Source organism: Pinus tabuliformis, chromosome X (assembly GCF_031772625.1).
Source record: "Pinus tabuliformis cultivar Carrire ecotype Pingquan chromosome X, CPIR1, whole genome shotgun sequence".
Classification (NCBI taxonomy): domain Eukaryota; kingdom Viridiplantae; phylum Streptophyta; class Pinopsida; order Pinales; family Pinaceae; genus Pinus; species Pinus tabuliformis.
This window is the reverse complement of record NC_142308.1, coordinates 832038635-832055836: the sequence shown is the minus strand read 5'-3', so window position 1 is coordinate 832055836 and position 17202 is coordinate 832038635.

Sequence of the window (17202 nt, the reverse complement as noted above, 5' to 3'; positions counted from 1 at the left end):
AAAAAGTTTGTGAGAATATCATATTGTCATGAACCTCTTCCATCAAAGGCTTCCAAGGTGTTGGGAGATTGGTTAAGAGAAGGAGAGCCAATGGATTTCCAACACAAAACTGACATGATGCGGGTTGAGGCACATTCATCTATAACCGTTCGATGAATCGTCTTTCCTTTGATAAATACCTATATCAAAAATGTGATCTGATGAGGAAGACAAGGCACATGATTCTCTAGATCAAAAGTAATCGCACTTGAATCAGAAGGATCAATAGCACCTATAGAAGATAACAATTATTTCCACTGTATTAGATAGGATTGGAGAACCTCCAAGGTAGACATTGCCAAAGGTGTATGATCTAAATCCTTAATAATATTGAAATGTTGCGCAACTCTAGCATTCAGATTAAAATATGACTTCCGGAGAACACCTTTGGGAGGTGGCTGGATGATGAACTCACTATTAGGGCACTTGATATGGAGTAGAGTAGAACTAGATGGACTAGAAGTAGAAGGAGTATCGGTGGCTTCTTTCTCCATCATATGCTTAGACATGGTTTCATAGTCCTTAGTTTGAGTAGCAATCAATATTGATGATGAACCTTACATCATGAACACTTGGGAACCTAAGGAAGCAAAAGATTGAAGTTGGTCTACTAGCTGGGTTCGCTGTGATGGAAAGGGTTCTTTTAAGATAGTTGGAGTCCCTTTTAACAAGCGACTAAATTTATATCATTACGGATAGTCCTTCATGTAATGAGCCTCCTCATAGATGAGGCAAGGATATTTCATCTTTCTTTGAGAAGCATCATCAACAAAAGATTTAGAAGGGTCCTATTTTGGGGCTATTAGTGCCTAGATTTACCTTAGGCTGAGGAAGGTAGGATCTAGGGCCAACATCAAACCACGCTTAACCTGGTAGCTATCCCTACCAGGTCAGGAGAGGGCTCCCTCTGGGTCAATCTTACCAAATTATAATCGATGAGTGCTTGAGATGACTGATAGAAATACTGATCTTAGGCTAGATATATGTGTGAAAAAGTTTGATTGAATAAAATGATGTTTTTGTTGGCTCAGATGGAAAGGTAGATTTTGGGTCTGGGGAATGAGGCTCAGTCTTGCAGAGATCTCAATGGGGCAAGGTAGGTAATTGTTTTTAGCACTTAAAATTGAATTATATGGAAGGATTAGATAGGTGAGGAGCTTAAGAGGGCAAGAAAACTCATGGATCCTCTCCAAACAGTTGAAAACGTCAAAGACTAAAGAAAAGCTCAAGTAGAGCACTACAATTTCAATGGATTCTACTTACACTCTTGTTTGTTTTAGTTGAGAAGAAATAAGAGAGATAATGGCATACAATCACATAAATAAATTCACAATTACAGAGAAAATCACTGTACCAAAACAAAATGCCACAACAATCCCAAAGAGTGCTGCAAATCTTGGTCTCAATTCCTTAGCCAAAATGTTGATATGATTGTACAATGAAGCTCAAGGCTTTCTCAAAAGTCCAACCTTCTACCAAAATGCAATTTGGGCGTAATTTCAGAAAATAGGTGTTGAAGATGAACTCGTATCTCCTAAACCATAACAACTGTTAAAAAAATGAAAGAGTTTTTTGTAGATAAAGTCATGTTGGAAAAACTATTCTCTCAAATTTCAGAAATTCATTTCCAGTTGTTCGCAGTCTGTTCCACAAAATCATCTCTAAAATAGAAAATCATTAAAAATTTAAATTTGTGAAAATGAGTTGTAAAGAGCTAGTCACATTTCCCAATCCATGACACCTGTGAATAAGCTGAAAGAGGTTTTTGTTATATGGCTCGTGATTAACAAAAAAATCTTTGGGTTTCTCAAAATTACTTTCCATATATTGTTAAATGGCCCCACACTAAAATGACTAAAACAGTAAAAAATATGAAAATTTTGCTTTGTTTAAATGTAGTCTCCAAATATCACCATATATCTCCCACATAGTAGCACCTGTGCATAAAATAAAGGATGTTTTTGTTATTTGATATGTGATGAACAAAAACCTCTTTCACTTTTGAAAAATTCCTTACCATTCTTTCAAAAACTGATTTTGTACTAAACTCGTCATTGTGTGCAGCAGCTGACCTCAAAACATGCATAACCAAAAATCACTCATTCATTTCGATCATATCTTCTAATCTGGGAGCCGGTTACAGGAGTGTGATATACCGTTGAAAATATTTTTCTAAGATTCTTCTGATGGACACACTTGTGACATGTTTTGTTCTGAAAATAATGAGAAAAACATCTAACAAAACCAGACATAGTAAGAGCTCATGTTGATCCCCGGTGATAGGCCGCGAAGACTGGAACTAACATCGGCTCCATTGGGGATGGCAGCTCCTTGGAGGTGCCAAGAACTAAAGATCTCTGGAAAACAGATAGTGCCTCTTCCATTGGGCATGGATGATCAAACAAATGCAAACCCAAAACAACTCATACCAATCCAAAAACATATACATACTGCAACATGTACATAAACAAATACCAGAAACTAAAATGTTGCCTTAGGCAGCTTGTTTATGTACAAATATAACCCACTTTGCTATAAAATTGATAGATCAAGTAACACTGTAATGCCAGATCAACCAATCAAGTAATTGTGACAAGGATGCTGCTTGGAAGTGCTCGAACCAGGACACAACTGGAAAGGCTGGTAGCCATACATGCAGATAATTAATTTGGTTGTGTAAAAGGCAATCTGATCTATCATTCAAACTAAAAAAAATTTCCATGTACACTGCAATAGGATTGAAGAAACCAAACTCTATTTTCTGCCCCAACTCCTCAATACATGCTTCCAGCTGCAAACTATCAATGAAAATATCCACGGGCAGCCTTACCTATTGTTCCTTCTGTTGAAAAAGGTCCTCAAAGAATGGGACTCGACAGTCCAGATCCTGGGACTATATTTGGGTCTCCAATTCAGTTAGATCTCCTTGAATTTTGATGGCAAACTCTTGCAAAAAATTGAGCTTAACTTCATGGCTGCATCGAGAGGATTTCAGATAAGAAGAAAGAGATGAAGCAAAGTTCTCATCTACCTCATCATCCGTGCACATATCTTCCCATTCTCTAAAACCTTGAATAGAAGGCACCTCTATTTTGAATTCTTCCTCTTTCTCCATCCATGTTTCAAGAAAGATATGCCAAAAATCTGCAAAGGACTTAATAGATCTGATAGAAAAACCTTCAATCCATTTTCTACATTTTCCTTGAAATGAATCAAAGAACAATCTGATGAAGACATCTTCCTTTTTAACTCTACGAATGTCCACAAATGTTTTAAAATTTTCTATATGTTCTAGAGTCAAAGTCAGATCTTCTCCATTGAATTTAGGGCCATTACTCAAAATGTATGCATCCTTTGGTAATTGATTAGGGAAACCAGGAAGATTAGAAAAATCGATACATGAATACCTTGAACAAATAGAAGCAACATATGAGTCCTTCATTTAGCCAGTGGAGTCACCATAAATACTTTGAAACTCGGGACTTCGAACAGTGGAGTTGCCAGGTAGATGATTTTAGCCTTCACATGTGTCTAACTGCTATCCACCATCAACAATCAGATCTGAACATGATACATGTTACTGGGGAAATTTGCAAGTCAGACGTTCCATTTATAAGACTAGACCGGAGATTGACTGAAGTAGCTTTTATCTACTTTTGCTAATGCAAAGCAAAAGAATTTTGAAGGCTACCTGGCTAACTTCAGGCTCCGTCTGTAGTCTAAAAAACAAAGAACACTAACAAACAAATAAAATTTTCTTCCCCAGTATGGTCGCCACTATGTTAGTGCCTAGATTTACCTTAGGCTGAGGAAGGTACGATCCAGGGCCAACATCAAACCATGCTTAACCTGGTAGCTATCCCTAACAGGTTGGGAGAGGGCTCTCTCTAGGTCAATCTCAGCAAATTATAATCAATGAGGCCTTGATATGGCTGATAGAAATACTGATCTTAGGCTAGATATATATGTGAAAAAGTTTGATTGAATAAAATGATGTTTTTGTTGGCTCAGATGGAAAGGTAGATTTTGGGTCTGGGGAATGAGGCTCAGTCTTGCAGACATCTTAATGGGGAAAGGTAGGCAATTATTTTTATGACTTAAAATTGAATGATATGGAAGGATTAGACAGGTGAGGAGCTGAAGAGGGCAAGAAAACTCATGGATCCTCTTCAAACAGTTGAAAACATCAAAGACTAAAGCAAACCTCAAGTAGAGCACTGCAGTTTCAATGGATTCTACTTACACTCTTGTTTGTTTTAGCTGAGAATAAATAAGAGAGATAATGGCATACAATCACATAAATAAATTCACAATTACAAAGAAAAGTACTGTACCAAAACAAAATGCCACAGGGATCCCAAAGAGTGCTGCAAATCTTGGTCTCAATTCCTTAGCCAAAATGTTGATATGAGTGTACAATGAAGCTCAAGGCTTTCTCAAAAGTCCAACCTTCTACCAAAATCCAACCCCTACACTATGAAATTCATAAAATATATACATTTTCTCATCCTTGTACTAAGGGATTGAGCTCAACCATTTTCTTCAAAATAGAATCAATTACATTAAACTTGGGCTGAATTTTTGAAAATAGGTGTTGAAGATGAAATCGTATCTCCTAAAACATAGCAGATGTTACAAAATGGAAAGAGGTTTTTGTAGATAAGGTCATTTTTGAGAAACACCTCTCTCAAATTTTGGAAACACATTTCCAGGTGCTCGCAATATATTCCACAAAATCATATCTAAAACAGAAAATCATTAAAAATTTAAATCTGTGAAAATGAACTGTAAATATCTAGTCACATTTCCCAATCCATGACACTTGTGAATAAACTGAAAGAGGTTTCTGTTATATGGCTCTTTATTAACAAAAATATCTTTGGGTTTCTCAAAATTACTTTCCATATTTTGTAAACTGGCCCCGCACTAAAATGACTAAAACAGTAAAAAATATGAAAAAAATTCTTTGTTTAAATGTAGGCTCCAAATATCACTGTATATCTCCCACATCGTAGCACATGTGCATAAACTAAAGGAGGTTTTTTTTATTTGATATGTGATGAACAAAAAAATCTTTCACTTTTGAGAAATTCCTTACCATTCTTTTAGAAATTGATTTTGTACTAAACTTGTCATTGTGTGCAACAACTGACCTCAAAACATGCATAACCAAGAATCAGTCATTAATTTCGATAATATCTTCTAATCCGGGAGCTGGTTATGGGAGTGTGATATACCGTTGGAAATATCTTTCCGAGATTCTTTTGATGGACACACTTGTGACATGTTTTGTGCTGAACATCATGTGCAAAACATCCAACAAAACTAGACATAGTAATCGCTCATATTGATCCCTGGTGACAGGCTGCGAAGACTGGAACTAACAGGGGCATCGACTTTGGCCTTATATTTTTCCTTCCTTTTACCTTTAGAGGTCTTATCTACTATGATAGACTAGAAAACATGTACCTCATAGGTTTTACCAGAACTGGATGAATTCTTGGAGGGATTATTGGAACCAATGTTCGAGACAACTTTCTGCTTCAAAGAAGCTTTCACAGAAGTCTGAGACACATAACCAATCACACTGTCAACAAGTGGTCTATTCAGGGACTTCGATGATGTTAGATTGGATGATGGTCTCAGAGCATCAGGTAACACCTCATACAATGTGCCAGATTGTGAACAGACCAAGTATAAATGTTGGGCACGGGTGATATCTTTCTCTTCAGTAACACATCCACCCATGGCTATGTCCTTAGTAATTTTGCTGACGAAATATTTTGTGAAAAATTCTATCAACAACTCGTCAAAAATCTTAAACTTGATGAGGAAACTTCAACATATCCATTCATGGATATGATTAGAAATGTGGGTCACGGTGTCTTTTTTAAGGGATGTAAGCAAATGAGTGCCAATTTCATAGTGAACTGGAAATTGGAAATGAGTGAGGAAAGCCATAGCGAGAGAGTTGAAGTCACTATAGGTACCTTGAGGCAATTAGATGTACCATTTAGCGGCATCACCTATGAGAGTTCTTTGAAAGAGTCGAAGATAGATACAATCATCGACATACGAATTGGAGGAGCACCAGAAGTGCTATGTACATGGGCTTGTGGATTCTCCTTCACTTTTCCCTTGAATTTTGGGCAATCACTTGGAATTTTCATTGGAACTATAGCCCAGTAAGGTGAATGAAGAATGGGATCATTGGTGAGCCTCGAAACATCAGGCAGCTTGAACATAGCCAAGAAAGGAAATTGTGTATTAAACAACATATAAGGCCTTTGAGGAGACCCAAACTAGGGATTCCATCCTTGTTGGTAAGGATTTCGCCCCCATAATGGAGGATTTTGTCCATATGGAATCTAGTTTTTTCCCCATTGAGGGTTACCTTGCTCGTAAGGAGGATTCTGTCCAGGGTAGGTTTGATATTACTCTTCCATAAGCCATTGATGAGCATTGTATGCGGCATATGGGTTATAAAGTTTTTGAATCTATTGACCCTAGATGTAAGGAGATTGACCCTGGTGATGTAGTGGTTGACCTTGCAAAGGTTGACCTTGCTGATATGCGTATAAAGCTTGTTGCTACCAAGGTTAACCTTGTTCTTTCAAAGGCTGACATTGTTGTTGTAAAGGTTGACCTTGTTCTTGCAACGATTGGTCTTGCGAGGACAAAGGTTGGGAGGACTGTTGAACAAGCTAGGTTTGTAGCTACAAAGGTTTCTGCAACTACTGCAAAGGTTGCCCTTGTAGTTGTAGCAGTTATCCTTACTTCTGGAATGCTTGCCCTTGCTGCTACAATGCTTGCAGTTCCTGCTGCAAAGATTGCCCTTGCTATTGCGAAGGTTGCCCTTGCTGCTGCAATGGTTGTCCTTGTTGCTGCAAGAGTAGCCGGGAAGGTCCTCAGGTTATACCCTAAGGTTATTGATATTTCCCAAATTGGATCTAGCCATATTCACCAGGAATAACACATTGACCGGGCTGGACATAAGATCCAGCTTGTGGAATGTAAGGAGGATTAACCAAGGCTTGCGAACCATATGGGACATAAGCCTTTTGGAATGGGACTTAAGCCATATATGGCTGCTCGTATTGGACATTAACTGACCTAGATGGACTAGCAGGGTTAGTAATAATGCCATATAAATGTTGATTCTTTCCAACCATGTGAGCTTGTAATCTAGTCACACTGGTTTCGCCTGACATGAGAGGAATATTTGGATCTTTCCCACTAGGTGGTGGCATAGTCTATTCACTCATTTAAGGGATAGAAGAACTTACTAAGACGTAACCTAATATATTTGGTTGAACCAGAGGAGTCAGTTGAAATGATGAAAAAGGTTGAGATAGAATGGTAGGTTGAACCAGAACTAAAGTGATTCTAGTTTGTACAATTGTTCGAGAGGTCGTGTTCAAAATGAACATACCTGATGTAGGCATAGCATTAGAAGATGAGATGGGGTTGGGATACAATGATGAGGCACTACGAGGTCCTAGAACTAACTGAGCTAAATTGGTATATCCATGTGGCAACATGGGTCCACTAGTCTCAGGATAGGAGAGAGATGAGACTCTTCCTGTATAAGGAAAGCTTTCTAGAGGGAACTCATATCCATTCTCATCATCTATGTGAGGAGTAAGGGCAGCAGAAGCTTCTAAAGGACCTGGAGAGGAGGCTGGGATCTCACCTTCTAACTCCATAGATGGAAATAATTGGCAACGAGGAACCTACGATGTATGAGGAGATAACTCCAAAGGAATACTAGGCCGATCATACAGACTGTAAGGATGCTGAGTAGATATCATAACAGGATCGAATAATGGGTTCGGTGGATAGATAACAATCTCTTATAGACTTTCACGAGTCTATGGAGTCTTGGGGATATGAATAGGATTATCACAGGAATCGGGATTAGATTCTTAAGGTGAATAGGAATATGATGGAGGCGGACAAGAAGATAAAGGTTAGATACTCAGGACAATTCCAAGTTGTAAACCTTGATCCTTAAGCAACCGAGGAAGTTCCAGATGAACTCCTTGGGAGGACCCTTCAGTATTAGACAACAAAGGGGAACTATGAGATGGAATCAATGGTTTAGCCATGATGGCTTCCCCTCAACAACAAAAAAGGAAAGGAAAAAAATTCGTTTAGGGATTTAACAATCTTGAAATTAACAAGAAATTACTCAATTTGGTCTAAGAAGCAACTAATTGGGATGACATGTTTATCGTGGGTAGTTATATTTTAGACACAAAAACATTGCCTTTTCATCTTTTAAGAGTCGATAAAAGGGCGAAAATGTGACTCTAGTCACTTTCAATAGTTTTGCGAGCTTGAAAGGACAAGTTGCTCGATGATATTTTCAAATTTAAAGAGTTAAAAAATATCAAATGACTACTCAAGTGAATCTGGGTAAAAGGAGTACCAAGTAACCATGAACTGCAATATACACCTCAACAAATAAATTTACTAAGGATTGGATGCACATGCAAGAAATCTCCCTGAATTCTATGTTCGGTGTATCACGTTTACGGGACGGTAGACTGGGATTCCTATGGATAAAGGTTTGAAACCTATGGGGGTCTCCCTTTATATACACAATGGTACGAGGATCACAAGTCCATGCTAGCACTATCTAATGCCGAAGATAATGACATATCCTAAGTTTTTAAGATGCTAGAACATGTCTCTACCTAGACCACTAGATATGATCGTTAAAGTTTCAAATGCTCCTTAGGTTAATTAATAGACTTTAAATTTGATCTTGTAATTTTGTATCAATTTCAACGCCTTAACGATGTTACCTATTCCTAAAATGCAAACTATATGATGAAATGAAATACTTCAATTCGATGAAATATATTTATGTATGGAAGAAGATCACTCAAATCATGCATCAAACCAAATGCAAAAATGCATCCATGACAGTCTTCCAATGCTAAATGAAAAATATGAAATCTAATCTTTCATATGATAAGCAAATTGAAAGCCAAAACAAATCTTAAAGCAAAATTTCCTTAAGATATAATGATGATTTTTCCTCCTTTTCAAAATGAAACTAATGTAATCTAGTGAAAAGTAAAAGAAAATGAAAGAAAACTAAGAAATAAGAAAAGCTCTTTCACATCAATGGTTTGAATGCAACTAAAAATTCTTCTAAAACTATGAAAAGAATAACACTTTGACTTTCATTTCAAAACACAGAAAACTTCAAAGAAAACACTTCCTTTTGATTCCAACGAGACAATTGATTTGTAATCTATCATTCATTAAATCAAGCTTAAGTAACTTTCACAATATCCATTAATGAAAACAACTTCAGGCATAAGAACCAAAAAATGATCTGCAAAGTATGTCTAAACACACAAAGACTCTTTAACATAGGCAATTGATCTCTGAATTCTGATGGGAAGACCAATGAGTGGATGAAGGTTGACCTAGAAGACCTAGAACCCAAAAAGGCTAATCAAATTTTAAGCACACTCAAGCCAAGTTAAAAGACAATTGCAATTAGACAATGAGAGAGTCAATGAAGAACACCCTAGTAAATCATAGGAAGAAAGAAAATAGAACCGAAAATAAGAGATAAAACACTAAATTTCTTAACTATCTGCAATCATCGCACCTGTTAGGAGGAAAGTAGCAATCATCGCTAATGTAACTAGAAAACTCGCGATATCATCGCGACTGTCAAGGTCAAATCCGTGATGGTCGAGGAAAAAAAAATAAATCTAAAATCTTCAAAAATAGCTCAATTTAATGACCTTCAGGAATCTACCAGAAAGTGACACTGACTACAGACAAGTAATGAAGTCTAAAAATCAATGGTTGATGAAACTCATCAAAGGACAAGGTGAAGGATGGGAATGAAAGGGTCATAAGATCCCCATTGGAGTTGCCATTCTGTTGACAAGTTTAATCCTCTCTACAGACAAAGACGATCCCTCTAGCCCAATGAGTGGGTCTAGCAATTGAAGTGACAATCAACTACAAATCTTCCTAGATTATAATTGAAAAGTAGAATGAGAGAGATGACCTACCTCGCTCTGATGTTATTTCGATTTCCTCTTTTGAGATCCTTGAACCGCTTCTGTCACGAACTTTGTTATAGACATTTTTGGGCATTGCAACCCCAATCATATATGTCCATAAACTAAGGGCTCCTAAGTACCTAAAAGTGTTGTTCCATCCCCTAAAAGAATAAGGTCAGATGATTACATCATCTCCCAGAAGTTCTCCATGAAAAACTACTCAGAACTGGTCAAAACTGGACCATCTCACCTCATCCATGGTCAAAGTGCGGAGCATTCCACGTAAATGCACACGGGAGGTGCGATGCATACTGAAAAACCCTTCTATGGGGTGCGATGGGCAAGAGTGGACAAATGGCAGAGTCAATTTGCGAGGTGGAGGATCATGGAATCTTCCAAAAACTTCTCCTGTGACACTTGCCTCTCTGCATTCGCCTAGGGATGAGTAAGAGATCATCAATCTCCAAGTGGAATCAGGAACTATCAGAGAGAGGACACTAATCAAATCTCAGAAGCTGACTCACCCCCCTGCAATCATCTATATATGGATCCCTCTTCCCAGAGATCCATGAGGCTGGAATTTTGTATCTTGTAAGGAAGTGCTACTGGTTTCTTGGTGTAACATCATAGTGTTGGGTGATCTAAGCTTTTAATGAGGTGAAGAAGGGATTTCTTGCTGAGAGGATGACACTGGGTCAGAAAAATTGGTTGTAATCCTCTTTGCTATTCTTGTTATTAATAAATCTATTCAAGTTTTCCTCCACATTCTTGTATGATTGATGATATATGCTTTTGTGTGGTCAATATATATCTGGTCCTAAATTGTTTATGATAGTAGATCTCTGTTCTTGGTGTTACACGACTTTGATTCTACAGGTGCTCTTTGAAGCTGGGTAGACGTGGAAGCGAGTGGCAAAGGTCTATCAGAAGGGAGAGGAATCAAGCAAGGAACCAAGCGCAAGACAGAGGTTGGTCTCCTTTGTTACCCTCTTACCTACTTCTCATAAAGGAAAATGAAAGTAGTTTTAGTTTGTTTGTTTCTAAGATAGCTACCAGTCTTAGTGGGACTAGCAGCTCTGGATAGACACTAGATTTCCCGATAACAAAATGGCGACTCCACTGGGGAATGAATAGATTGTTTGTTTGTCTATATTTGTTTGCTTTATAAACTTATAGACGGAGCGTGAAGTCAAGCCAGGTAGCCTTCGAACTGCATTTGCTATGCGAGTGCAAAGTAGATCAATGCTGCTTCAGTCTATCTCCGGGTTTTGTTTATGAGCTGAAAAATCGATTTACAAACTCTCTAATTGCCCTTGTGGTGGCTTTAGTAACCTCCTTAGATCTACCGCTGTGATTTATTTACTAATTACCACTTGCTTGGCCTAAATCACTGAACTGTTCTACAAACTTTGATCAAGAACTGGATCAAAAGTCTTGCACTGTACCATCGCACCCTCTCTTCAAGGATATCAGTATGCATCGCACTTCTTGTGAGTTATAGGTGGGATGCATACTAGAATCCCTGTGTAACAGGTGCGCTGATTAGAAAAGGCTAATTTTGCATCTAGACTTTGGTTTTTCTTCACTCTTTTTAGCTCTATTCAGGAGTTTTTCTCTCTGTAGTCAGTATACCTCTGTTGGAAACCCCCTTCCTTGCCATTATTCTACCTCCATTGGGCAAAGAACTGTAAATGTTTTTATGTATTGTGAGCCATTTTCAGTTCTCTTTTACAAAGAAGTAGCGTAATTGAACTGTTGTTTCTTGATTTGGAAGTGTCGCAAGTGTCGTTTTCAGTCATAAAAGAGAATATGATTGTTCTTGATAGTTGATTACACTGATTCTCTTGTATTTGATTTGAATTAGTAGTTTTTCAAGTGCCGAAAGAAAGTTTTCCATTCCAAATCACGAAGTGTCGTCATTGTCTTCATTTAGTCTTGGAAAGAAGCTTGTTAGAAAAATAATTCAGATTTGTGCTTAGCTTTCGTTTTATCATTCACACATTAAGAAGGTTGAAAACAAATACATGCATGTGCATTTGCATTTAGACTATTTGTTGGTTTGATTTAGGACAGTGCATATAGTGTGTGCTCTCTGCTCTATGTTGAAATAATATCACCTCTCTTTATTTAGTAGCTAGGACTTTCATTGCAAAAAGAAGATTAAACGATTGTTTATCATCTTAGATTGCATTTTAGGAAGTGTATATCTACATCACGTGGTGAACCTGAAAGGCAAATTTCTTAAACAAGATCAACTGTAAAATAAATTTAATGAATCTAAAAACGCTTTGGAACCTAATGCACAACATTTAGAAGTCTAGGCTAGAGACGTATTCCAGCGTTGTAAAGCCTAGTAACTGTTGTTTTCATTGCTGGTTGGGTGATTCCTCCACTTTGAGACGATAAGTGCCAGTTGTGCTCCCATGTACCATTGAGTATATATTGGGAGACCACAATAGGCTATATCCTTTATCCATAGGAAGCCGTGTCTGCTGCCCCTATCGATCGCAATGCACTGAACACAGCATTTGGGAAGATTGGCTGCCGTACCGTAAAAAGTATTCTGTAGTTTTGCGATTGGTTTGGTAATCCCTCTGTCTAGATTTCCAGAGTAGTCTCTTTCATTGCTTTTCAGACTCCTTAAAGGAAAAGGTCCATCTGCGCACTTGTCACTTCAAGCTCATTAAAAATCGAAGGCGACTAGAGTCATTTTTTGTTTTTTCTCGACTCCTAAAAATTAAAAAAACAAGTTGTGTCAAAGCGTCTAAAATTCATTTAATTCGGAAACATATTTCCCCTTGATTTTTAGTTGATCGAGTAATCCACAATCGTGGAAGAAAGTCAATTGAAACCCCGTCGTTCGCGGAGGCTTACGAGTCAACCATCTTTGTCTCCAGAATCAAAACTGTTACAGATGAAGCGAACTCGTTTAACCGATTCGAAATCCCCTGGTAAAGTTAGAATAAGTGTTCCAACACCATCGGAGATTCTGGTTACTCCAAACATTTCTGGTATCCCTACTTCTATAGAAGAAGTTCCGCAACCACCAAAGGACAGTAGAGCTGATCCTAGTGTGAAGGCAAACACTTGTATTACTGAACCAGCTCCATCTACAGCTGATTCGGAAGATGTTATTCCCCAAACATTTGTCGCTGCAGAACCTATACCTTCTACAACACCGGAAATATTTTACCAACCTGATGGTCTACCTCTTCCACCTGGTCTGATTGCTATAGAAGAGATTGTGGAGGATCCTCCATCTAGTACTCCATCGCAATTTGGAGTTGGGATCACCCTATATCCTTCTTCATCAGAAATTAGTCTACCGTTATCGGAAGCTCCTGTAGAATCGCTAGGAAATCTCTTGGATAGACTAGAAATTTCTGAACAACCGTCGACATCTAGGACTATGTCATCTGACACAACGATGACAGAACTTCCCGTTGTCACTCCAACAATGTTCACCAGCATACCATCTGTCCCAAATAGCTCTCAATCGCTAGATGGGGCACACTCAGGGGCTATTTCGACAGTATGGTCCGTTCCCGTTTATTCCACCGGAATAATATCTGGGAACTCTTATGTTGAGTCTCAGCAAATTGATCCTTCACGGTGTCAATTTGGGCAGTCCGGTCCTCCAGGGCAAACCATTCCTTTAAGCACCGGATTACTGCCGTATGGGGGGGAAATATGCCCTCTAATTGTCTCCTCCGGGAGGACAACCATACGAGAGTTCACAACAAAATTCAGGTTATGCTGGAATTACATCTAGCGGTTGGGTGCCAATACTGCCTCAGCAACCAAGAGTTGTATACTCGATGCAAAAATGTTTACCTATGTCAAATATACCAACTACGCCGGCTATTGTGATGGTGTCACAAGTACAAGCGTTGCCTATTGTATGCCAACCTCAGGTTTCTCAGGTTGTAATGCAACAGCCTCTTATCCCTGCGACTCAACCACAATCGCCAACTATTGGAATGACACAGGCCCAAACGGGTACAATTACCCCTCATCTTGGTCAAATAGACAGTATTGGACAATAGCACATGGCTTCACAACCATGGCTGGTGCAATATCAACAACCACAATTCCAACAAGTTTACCAAGGATCTGAGCAGTAAATCTTTGCAAATAATGGGTAGCCGTATATTTAAAACGGTCAAAATCAACCATTATACAATGGTTATGCCCATCAACCTTACCAAAGTTACCAGCATCAAATGCATTATGCTGGTATGCAAAGACCAATTGCCCAGGCGATTCCATCTTATCCTGGGCATGCTTCGCCAAACCTGAATCAACAGTTACCCTTCGTGGCGACTTTAGAGTTACCGGATCTAAATCGGCTAACAAATGATCCAATTGCTTACGCCCCTTGGTGGCCAGCCATTCCACATAAACTTCTATCAGATATTCCTAAATTTACTGGAAATCCGAGTGAAGACCCGTCGAATCATGTGATGACCTTTCATCTGTGGTTCTCATCAAACACCCTAAACGATGATTCGATTAGGCTTCACCTTTTTTAGAGAACGTTAACTGGTTCGGCAGCAAAATGGTATATCGAATTACTTAGAGCTCCGTTTGATAACTTCAGTACCCTAGCCACAACCTTTTTAACCCATTTTTAGTACCCATAAGGTACAAAACGAGAACAGAACTTCTTACCAATTTCAAGGAAACGATGGCCACTCACATATCCGATCATATTTATGAGTGCCGACGTCGTCGTAGAATGGTAAAAACGTATGTTCCTGATCAGATTTTAGCTGAATGGTTTATTAAGTCATTATTTATACTCAGTCTGGCACGCTCTATGATAAAATCCCTGACTCTCCCAGACCGAAATTTTCCATTCCTCATCCTCCTAAATTGAACAATGACTCTCATGCCGGCGATGGCGTGATTGGTACAATAGACACGAAATCAACAAAGGCTACATCTAAAACGGCCCGTAAGATTTCTAGTCAAAATTCAAAAGAAGAACTTCTCGCCTCGGAAGTAAATGCCATCTCAATAGACAAAGGCAAAGAAACCAAGCAACCAAGAGGCAAGAAGGAAAACAAAGGGAAAAAGAAGAAACAGGAGGAATCAGCACCTGAAAAATCTTCTGCAAACCCTTCTGGAAATAAGAAACCAAATTCTCCATGTCTTATATGTGATGAGGATCATTGGCTAAAAGATTGTCCATATAAAGTTGAGATTAAAAAAATCTTCAAGAATTAAAAAACCTCGGTGGTATTAACTAATCTGTTTCCAAATCCAGGAACAAATCTGGTTGCCAGTGATAATGCTTCCTCGTCCCAAGTGCTGATGTTGTCGGTTTCGAAACAGAAAAATGATGCTTTGATAACAACAAGAAACAGCTGTCGAACAACAAGGATAAAGATCAACCTAGTAGTTCGACAACAACTTCGACAGAAGTTGCGCCGCCCATTATTCCAGAGCTAACAATAAAACTACCAAAGGGAGTAGTACACAAGTCGACATTTAATCCTCGTGCCAGAGCAACACAACATTATAATATAGTCGAAGATCTGGCCAAATCGCCATCCTCTATGTTGACACTTGAAGTACTGCAAAATTGCCCCTCCCAAAAGTAGGCTTTATTATCATCAATAGGTGGGATTGACCCTAAGGATTCTAATATTGTGTCCTTTAATCGCAAAGGATATGATCCTCAGTTACCAGCTCAACTAGCTTTCCTCATTCAAGTGAAAGCCCTCAACAAAACTATTCATCGAACAATTATTGATGAGGGGGCATCTACATGTATCATGTCGATCAGTTGCTGGAAAACTTTAGGATCTCCAACCTTGTCATGATCTTCGACGACATTAAAAGCATTTGATGGACGAACATATTCCCCATATGGGATTTTAAGTAACTTGCAAGTTGAACTGGGGGGGAAAACAGTAGAAATAGATGTTGAAGTAATCGATAGAAACCTAGATTACAACATCCTACTGGGGAGGCCCTGGATATATGCTATGGCTTCGGTTGTGTCGACCTACTTTAGGAAGATTGCATTTCCCTTTCAAGGGGGAATTACAATCATCGACCAACAAACATTTCTCCCCAATAGTTCCCAAGTTACAGGAGGCATTCCAATGATCCATGGAAGCCCCCATTCGCTTCAAAATATCGGAGTAGGCCTACTAAAAGACCCTATATTATTGGGGACTTTTTCCCTCCCACCTCCAATCAATCTTGCGGAAGTGGCAATGGTAGGAACCTGCAATATGATATCTTCTATTCAAAAGATCTCAGAAATCGATATTAGCATGGATCATCTGCAGGTATTGCCTCCAAGCCCAATAGAAATATTGTAGCAATCAATGTTTCTAGCATGGGAGGCAAACCCAAATCAACGCTCATCAAGCATTTGGATAGATAGGTCTAAGGAATATGGCACCCCTTCAGATCCTTGGTCGCAAGTGCATTACACTAACGAAGGAATTGTTCAGTAAATGATAATTGACAGGGCGCCATGGGAAGATTACCACCATCGTTCCCATCTTCCGGATTGTCAAGAAGATACTCCTGATGACCTTCATCATCCTTCAGTTTTTGATTTCCTATCAAATACTGTAAACACGATGGATTTCGAGCGAAGCTTGTCCAATATCGAAGAGACTATCGCCATAAATATCTCGACCAAAATAGATGTTGTAGAGAATATTTATGTTGGCAAATGTTGTTCTCCTTCAGAACTGGAAATATACAAAGTTCTTTTTCGCGAATTCAGAGACGTCTTTGCTTGGTCATATGATGAAATGATAGGCATTGACTCGAGTATAGTTGAACACAAAATAAAGATGTATCCAGATGTCAAACCAATACGAAAACGGCTACAGTAGGTGCACCCCAAGAAAGCCGCTGCCATCAAGGCAGAAGTTGAAAAACTTCTCCATGCTGGTTTTATCTAACCGGTTCCTCTAACCGATTGGGTATCGAACATTGTTCCTGTAATGAAAAAACAAGGAACGATTAGAGTGTGCATCGATTATAGGGATGTAAATCAAGCTTATCCAAAAGACAACTACCCTACACCCTTTATTGACTAGATAATTGATGAATGCGCCGGATGTGAAATATTTTGATTTATGGATGGTTTCTCTGG